The sequence below is a fragment of the Lepidochelys kempii genome, chromosome 6 (genome assembly GCF_965140265.1).
Source record: "Lepidochelys kempii isolate rLepKem1 chromosome 6, rLepKem1.hap2, whole genome shotgun sequence".
NCBI lineage: Eukaryota > Metazoa > Chordata > Testudines > Cheloniidae > Lepidochelys > Lepidochelys kempii.
The window spans coordinates 121,512,280-121,520,918 of NC_133261.1; positions in this window are offsets into that span (position 1 = coordinate 121,512,280).

An 8,639-nucleotide genomic window follows, 5' to 3' on the forward strand; every position below is an offset into this window, starting at 1 on the left:
ACAAATCTAATTGATGTGACATCCACAATTCAAGTATCTCTACATACAGAGCTAATATATCTATGTATGCAAACCTCCTAGGCCCACATCATGAAATTATAACATTGACATAAAAAGAATCAGTTTTAGCCATTTGACAAATCATATACTTGTAACTGGCTTCATACATCAGTATCTACTGGTACAGTTTTTTCTTAAAATTTAAGAATTCTGCAAATGTATGCTGCAGACTTCTTAAGCCAGTTATGAAATTAAATGATGAAGAGAAGATGGCTAGTGGCTACTCTAAATTTACCCTGTTATTGGCCTCTCTAAATGTAAGATGTCGACAGCCATAGTCTGCACTTCTGAAGCTATTGATTCCTGCCTGTCTTTCATCGCATGAATAAGGTTAGGTGGATCAGGCCTTAGGTATGAAAGAAACGAAGATGAGAGGTTGATGTCACTGCAAGGGGAGTGTTGATTGTTTTGCTGTTGATGAGACAAAAATGTTCAATATATGGGTGTGTTAAAGGGTGTTCAGACATATACAGGAATATAATTATTGTCAGCCTTACATACTATACTACACATTTAAAGTTGTCCTTAGTAGGTGATTTTCATTTGTAAATGTTAGTCCATCTTTTTATTAAAATATTTTAAAAATGTATTTTTAAACAAAGTAAATTAACCAATTAAACAAGAAAAACAAAAACTACTTTAATGTTACTAATTAATTCCAGACAGACCTAAGCATAATAATATCAAATATATTGTTAATTATTATATGAGGAACATTTTAACATTATAATTCTACAGCATCATCAGGTAAAATGGGTTATCAGCAACATCTATCTACAAGTAGTCCTAGAAGAGAGATCTACATTCAAAGGGTCCTTTTTGTGAAAGGGGAGAATGTCTGAGTTGCCAGTTATTGTAGTATTATGTAATGGGAAGGAGTTTGTATCTAAGTGCCTCTATTCTGTTGTCTAGGTTCTTGTACTGTGCTCATGACCCTAGGACGAGTGCTTCCCAGTAGAGCATTAAGCAATGTGACTAATAGCTGTCATGTGTTTGTTCTCTCATCCTGTTTCCCAGGAGGAGAAATGTGTGCAGTGTGGATTTAAAAAAAATAATATGTACACCTGCTGCTATATGTTTATGTTAGTGTTTATGCTGCTCACAAACCGGGAAGAATTAGTAGGGGAAGCAAAAGTGGATGGGAACCTGGGAGGCAGTGACCATGAAATGGTCGAGTTCAGGATCCTTACACAAGGAAGAAAGGAGAGCAGCAGAATACAGACCCTGGATTTCAGAAAAGCAGACATTGACTCCCTGAGGGAACTGATGGGCAAGATCCCCTGGGAGAATAACATGAGGGGGAAAGGAGTCCAGGAAAGCTGGCTGTATTTTAAAGAATCCTTATTGAGGTTACAGGGACAAACCATCCCGATGTGTAGAAAGAATAGTAAATATGGCAGGCAACCAGCTTGGCTTAACAGTGAAATCCTTGCTGCTCTTAAATACAAAAAAGAAGCTTACAAGAAGTGGAAGATTGGACAAATAACCAGGGATGAGTATAAAAATATTGCTCGGGCTTGCAGGAGTGAAATCAGGAAGGCCAAATCACACCTGGAGTTGCAGCTAGCAAGAGATGTTAAGAGTAACAAGAAGGGTTTCTTCAGGTATTTTAGCAACAAGAAGAAAGTCAAGGAAAGTGTGGGCCCCTTACTGAATGAGGGAGGCAACCTAGTGACAGAGGATGTGGAAAAAGCTAATGTACTCAATGCTTTTTTTGCCTCTGTCTTCACGAACAAGGTCAGCTCCCAGACTACTGCACTGGGCAGCACAGCATGGGGAGAAGGTGATCAGCCCTCTGTGGAGAAAGAAGTGGTTCGGAACTATTTAGAAAAGCTGGACGAGCACAAGTCCATGGGGCCGGATGCGTTTCATCCGAGAGTGCTAAAGGAGTTGGCAGATGTAATTGCAGAGCCATTGGCCATTATCTTTGAAAACTCATGGTGATCGGGGGAGGTCCCAGATGACTGGAAAAATGCTAATGTAGTGCCCATCTTTAAAAAAGGGAAGAAGGAGGATCCTGGGAACTACAGGCCAGTCAGCCTCACCTCAGTCCCTGGAAAAATCACGGAGCAGGTCCTCAAGGAATCAATTCTGAAGCACTTAGAGGAGAGGAAAGTGATCAGGAACAGTCAGCATGGATTCACCAAGGGCAAGTCATGCCTGACTAATTGCGTTCTATGACGAGATAACTGGCTCTGTGGATGAAGGGAAAGCAGTGGACGTGTTGTTCCTTGACTTTAGCAAAGCTTTTGGCATGGTCTCCCACAGTATTCTTGCCAGCAAGTTAAAGAAGTATGGTATGGATGAATGGACTATAAGGTGGATAGAAAACTGGCTAGATTGTCGGGCTCAACAGGGTAGTGATCAATGGCTCCATGTCTAGTTGGCAGCCAGTATCAAGTGGAGTGCCCCAGCGGTCAGTCCTGGGGCCGGTTTTGTTCAATATCTTCATAAATGATCTGGAGGATGGTGTGGATTGTATCCTCAGACACTAAACTGGGAGGAGTGGTAGATACACTGGAGGGTAGGGATAGGATACAGAGGGACCTAGACAAATTGGAGGATTGGGCCAAAAGAAATCTGGTGAGGTTCAACAAGGACAAGTGCAGAGTCCTGCACTTAGGACGGAAGAATCCAATGCACCGCTACAGACTAGGGACCGAATGGCTCGGCAGCAGTTCTGCAGAAAAGGACCTAGGGGTGACAGTGGATGAGAAGTTGGATATGAGTCAACAGTGTGCCCTTGTTGCCAAGAAGGCCAATGGCATTTTGGGATGTATAAGTAGGGGCATTGCTAGCAGATCGAGGGACGTGATCGTTCCCCTCTATTCGACATTGGTGAGGCCTCATCTGGAGTACTGTGTCCAGTTTTGGGCCCCACACTACAAGAAGGATGTGGATAAATTGGAGAGAGTCCAGCGAAGGGCAACAAAAATGATTAGGGGACTGGAACACATGACTTATGAGGAGAGGCTGAGTGAACTGGGGCTGTTTAGTCTGCAGAAGAGAAGAATGAGGGGGGATTTGATAGCTGCTTTCAACTACCTGAAAGGGGGTTCCAAAGGGATGGCTCTAGACTGGTCTCAGTGGTAGCAGATGACAGAACAAGGAGTAATGGTCTGAAGTTGCAGTGGGGGAGATTTAGATTGGATATTAGGAAAAACTTTTTCACTATGTTTCCAGTGAAACACTGGAATGCGTTACCTGGGGAGGTGGTGGAATCTCCTTCCCTAGAAGTTTTTAAGGTCAGGCTTGACAAAGCCTTGGCTGGGATGATTTAGTCAGGGATCGGTCCTGCTTTGAGCAGGGTTTGGACTAGATGACCTCCTGAGGTCCCTTCCAATCCTGATATTCTATGATTCTATGAAGGCAAGGTCAAAGAAATACACTTTGCACTTGGAACAAAAGGTGGGGAGGTTTGTGATGCTCCTTATTTCCTGTGGGAGTTTATTCCACAGTCTTGGGCCAGCCCCCGAGAAAGCTCTGTCTCCTCTCCTAGCCTGCTCTCAGACACCCTTCACGCAGAAAGTGGAGTCCAAACCCATCCCCTTCCTGGAGTCTGGTTTTATTTACCCAGAAATTACAATAATGTAACATAATCAGCTCTTTCTAGGCCCCCATAACGTAATAGCTGGTCACCTTATAAAGAAATGATAAATACATAAATAATAATTTATTATTTGTATTATCATGATGCATAGGAGCCCTAGTCAAGGACCACACAGAACCTGATTGTGGTAGGCACTGTACAAACACAGAATAAAAAGATGGTTTCTGCCTCAGAGAGCTTACAGTTTATCCTCACAACTTTGCTGTGAAGCAAGGAAGCATGCATTTTCTATTTTACAGGTGAGGAGCTGAGGCATGGGGACATTCAGCACTTGATCCAAAGCTCAATTAAGTCAATGGAAAAACTCCTATTAATTTTTCTGCGCTTTAGATCAGGCCCAAAGTGACTTGCCCAAGGCTTCACAGAGAGTCTGTGGTAAAACTGGAAACTGAATGCAGATATCCTGAGTTTCAGTTTAGTGCCTTAACCACAGAACAGAACAGAACAGGACAGAGCGAGTCCCAAGTTGGGCCACTCTCCCTCCCTGGCACCACGGCAAACACCGGTAGTGGTGACAGCACTGCAGACACCACATGTCCAACCAGCTGCCCGGCTCCAGGCAGACCAGGTTGTGGTACCATTGACCTTGGAGGCCTATGCGGCAGCGAAGGACTTACTAACTTTATTGGTACTAAGCCTGGCTGGGAGGCAGGACACAGCACCACTGGTGCTACCCAGTGGCACTGAGGCATCAACCAGCTTCAGACTGGTCTCAAGGCCAGTCTCCGGGGGCAAGCCCCCTTTCATTACCTCACCAGAGATGTCCCCCACGACACTCATCACTGGCACCAGGAGGATCGGCATCGCTGTGGTCACCGTGGTTGTCCTCCTCGTCGTCCTCTTCCAGTTTGGACTTGGGATCTGACTTTTCAAGATGCTGGCACTGGCGGGAGGGTCCATGTCAATCTCCGCACTTAGCAATATCTTTGGGGGCGCCGGGAACAGTGATGCCACCAAATACCTGGCCTATGCGTTCGTGGTGTCCAGCATCGCTACAGTGGCCCTTTTGGAACCCGTGAGAGTTTCCCCAGGGCCAGGGCACCACTTCATGTCGTTCCTACTTGGTACACTCGGAGACCACAGCAGCACCAGGGGCACACAGGGAGACTCCGGTACCAACCTCCAGTGCTGACACCGGCGTAGGTCCCAGTACTGAACCCGGCATCGATCCAGGTCTACTCCCCGGTACCGATATTGATCAACAAGAACAAGCTCCTCGGCAGGAGGTCACATTGGATGCTATGGCAACGCATGGCTACTCCTCATCTTCCCAGAGGATGAGCTGATGTCCAAAGGGTCATTTCCACCTCAGGACAACGGTAGAGCTTACCAGGATTTACTAAAGCGGGTGTCCTCCAATTTAGGGTTGCAGGCGGAGGTTGTTAAGGAACCAGCAAATGGGTTCCTGGATATTTTGTAGGCCGCAGCTCCTGCAAGGGTTGCCCTTCGTGGCACAACACCATTATGGGACCAATCAAGGCCCCTCTTACAGAGTCCTACTTCTTTTCCTCCCATGGCCAACAGAACAGAAAGAAAATACTTTGTGTCTGCTAAAGGTTGCGAGTTTTTGTTCTCGCATCCTCCACCAGACTCCCTCGTAGTGGCTGCCAACGAGAAGGACCGCCAAGGTCAGATGGGGTCTAAGGAGCCCAGGAAAATGGACCTTCAGGGGAGGAAGGCATACTCAATGGGAGGGCTTCAGCTAAGGATAGCGAACCAGCAGGTGTTGCTGGGTCGTTATGACTTGTAGGAGTCTATGAGAAAATTTAAGGATATGATAGTCAACGCACATTCTTGACCCTTGCAGACAAGGGCAAGACAGTGGCTAGAGCCTCCTTGCAGGCGGCCCTTGACGCTGCAGACTCAGCAGCCAGATCTATGGCCACAGGTGTGACTATGTGTAGGAGCTTGTGGCTGCAGGCAGCAGGGTTCCCTCGGGAAGTACAACAATTGGTGCAAGACCTGCCTTTTGAGGGACCCTCGCTTTTTTCGGAGCAAACAGATGCCAGGCTCCATGGGTTCAAAAATACCAAGGCAATACTGAAGTCCCTGGGTCTGCAATCACAGTCACAGCTTAGGAGGCAATATAGGATGCAGCAATATGAAAATTTCTACTCCCACCAGAACCGCTACGACCACAAGAGTCGGAGGAACAAGAGCACAGGATGTAGACCTCCCCCACCTTCCTCCTCGTCTGCAAACCCGTCTCAATTGGCCCCACGTCACTCGACAGCTCGAAACACCCATTTTGATGGGGTTGTCATACCGATTTCTCACAATCTGGATTCAGTTACCCCTATTTTTTCTGACTGTCTTTCCCGCTTCCTAGAGGCCTGGAAACAGGTCACCTCCGACCACTGGGTTCTAAACATGGTGGAATTTGGTTATACCCTCCAATTTATTTCAACCCCACCTTCCCACCCGCCTTCCCCGTCCCTCTTCAGGGACTCCTCTCACAAGCTTCTGGTAGAGCAAGAAGTTCAATCCCTTCTTAGCATGGAAGCAGTGGAGGAGGTTCCACTACATCTAAGGGGAAAAGGGTTTTACTCCCATTACGTTTTGATACCCAAGGCCAAGGGAGGTCTCAGACCCATTTTAGACCTGTGTTGACTCAACCGTTATCTCAAGAGGTTGAAGTTTTGCATGGTCTCCTTGGAGTCGATCATTCCGTCACTGGATCCAGGGGATTGGTATGCTGCCCTCAACTTAAAAGATGCAAACTTTCACATATTGATCTTCCAAGGATACAGAAGATTCCTGAGGTTCATGGCAAACTAAAGACATTACCTGTTTGTGGCCTTGCTGTTTGACCTCTCAATGGCCCTGAGAGTCTTCACCAAATGCATGGCAGTGATAGCGGCCTTCCTCAGGAGAAGATGACTGGCTCATCAAGGGCAGATCTCAGGTGCAAGTGCAGTTGGTCATTGCCCTCATCCGGTCAACCTTCCAGGCATTGGGCCTTTCCCTAAACATTCAGAAATCAACCCTGATACCCATTCAGAGAATAGAATTTATCAGGGTGGTTCTTGACTCCGAACTGGCGAGGGCTCTCTGTTATACCAATAAATTAAAAACCAGCAGGATCTTATTAAAGGGGAAAAGGCAAAATACCACATTTATTGTGAATACAGAAAGAATCATAGTAAGCAGTTAGTTATAGCTATAACATTCCATTCAATCTCATATTTATTCACACATTCATTCATACATACACACACACACACAGGTTCTGCAAGGTTGTTATCATAGTTACCAGCCTTAGAGTTGCTCATGCCAAGCCACTGGCCAGGTGGCCTGGGCATGAGGAGGGAGCAGGGCCTCATCAGATGCACATCTGTTGCTCCTGGAAGTTGGTTTGCAGAATCAGACCCGAAAGTTCTCACTTTCCAGAGTCCATTTTTTATAGGAATTTCTTCCTATGTCAGTCTATGGGAATTGCTTCATCATGCTGTTGCTGAATCAATCAGCAGATGGCACATTCCTGACGGCTCCGTGCTGCCAGATGTTATCTTGTTCTTTGGTTCTCCCATTCTTGAGGCTGTTGGGTGGATTCCAGTCTGCCCTCTGGGGGTCCTCTGGTTATTTCCACTTGACGCCTTCTTCAGCTGATGGACACTGGATTCTTAGGCTGGCACCTCCTTGATCATTCAGTTATTATCCACACCAAGCATCCATCCACATACATCCTCTGTCTCTATTTTAATCACCATTAACAAAGCGAGATGAATACAACAAAAGGGCGGGGAGTCTCTGGGTGCTGTTTCTGTTGTTACAGAGTATTGCTTTGAGTCTCTCTCTCTATGTGAGTAGTTATTGTTACAAAGAATTGCTTTGAGAACAGACTCTGTCTTAGAATGTACTAACACAATTAACAGCTTGCAAGTTTCACACATAGAGGGAGAGAAACAGTACCAAAAACCAAGAGACCTCTTAATTAGTAATACCCTGGAATTTAAACTATGGGGAATCAAACTCATTTGTGATTTTAATACAGAACTTCTTTAATATGATCCAACATCTCCTCCCAGTGAGTTGTTTCCAAGCGATCACAGAGTCAATACGTCACATGCAGTCTCAACCAATCACCACGGTTAAGCTTTGTTTGAACCTTCTCGGTCATATGGCTTTGTGCACATAGGTTGTTCATCACATGAGGCTAAGACTCAGACCTCTCCAATCCTGGTTCAGTATGGTCTACTCACCTTGAAGACATCGCCTGGACAAGGCAGACATGGTGTCACCTCATATCCTCTGCTCTCTGTCATGGAGGCTGGATCCTCAAGTGATCTGTGAAGGGATTTCCTTCACAAAACCTCAGCCATTGGCACACCTGGTCTCCGACGCCTCAGGGATGGGCTGGGGAGCTCATCCAGGGATGCTCAAGACCCACGGTCGATGGTCTGTGGAGGACCTATTGCTTCATATCAATGTTAGGAAGCTCAGGGCAGCCTGATTGGCATGCCAGGGATTCTTACCCCATATTGCGAACACAGCAGTCTCAGCCCTCACATACCATACATCAGCCATGTACTACATCAACAGACAGGGAGGGGCTCATTCTTTCCTCTGTGTTGGGAAGCTGCATGTCTATGGAATTCTGCATTGAACACTCAATCAAGATCAAGGCCTTGTACCTGCCAGGGGTACAGAACCAGCTTACAGACTGGCTCAGCAGGTCCTTCTTGACACATCACGAGTGGTCCCTATGCCCGGATGTCGCGATGAGCATCTTCCATAGATGGGGCTTTCCTCACGTAGACCTGTTCGCCACACAGTCCAACAGGAAGTGCCAGCATTTCTGCTCCTTGAGTGGTCACAGCCCTGGCTGCATGACATATGACTTCTTGATGAAGTGGTCTCATCACCTGTTCTACGCCTTTCTGCCCATCCTGCTAATCCACAAGGTACATGCAAAGATCAAGCAGGATCAGGTTCGGATCATGCTGATAGCTCCATCATGGCCCAGGCA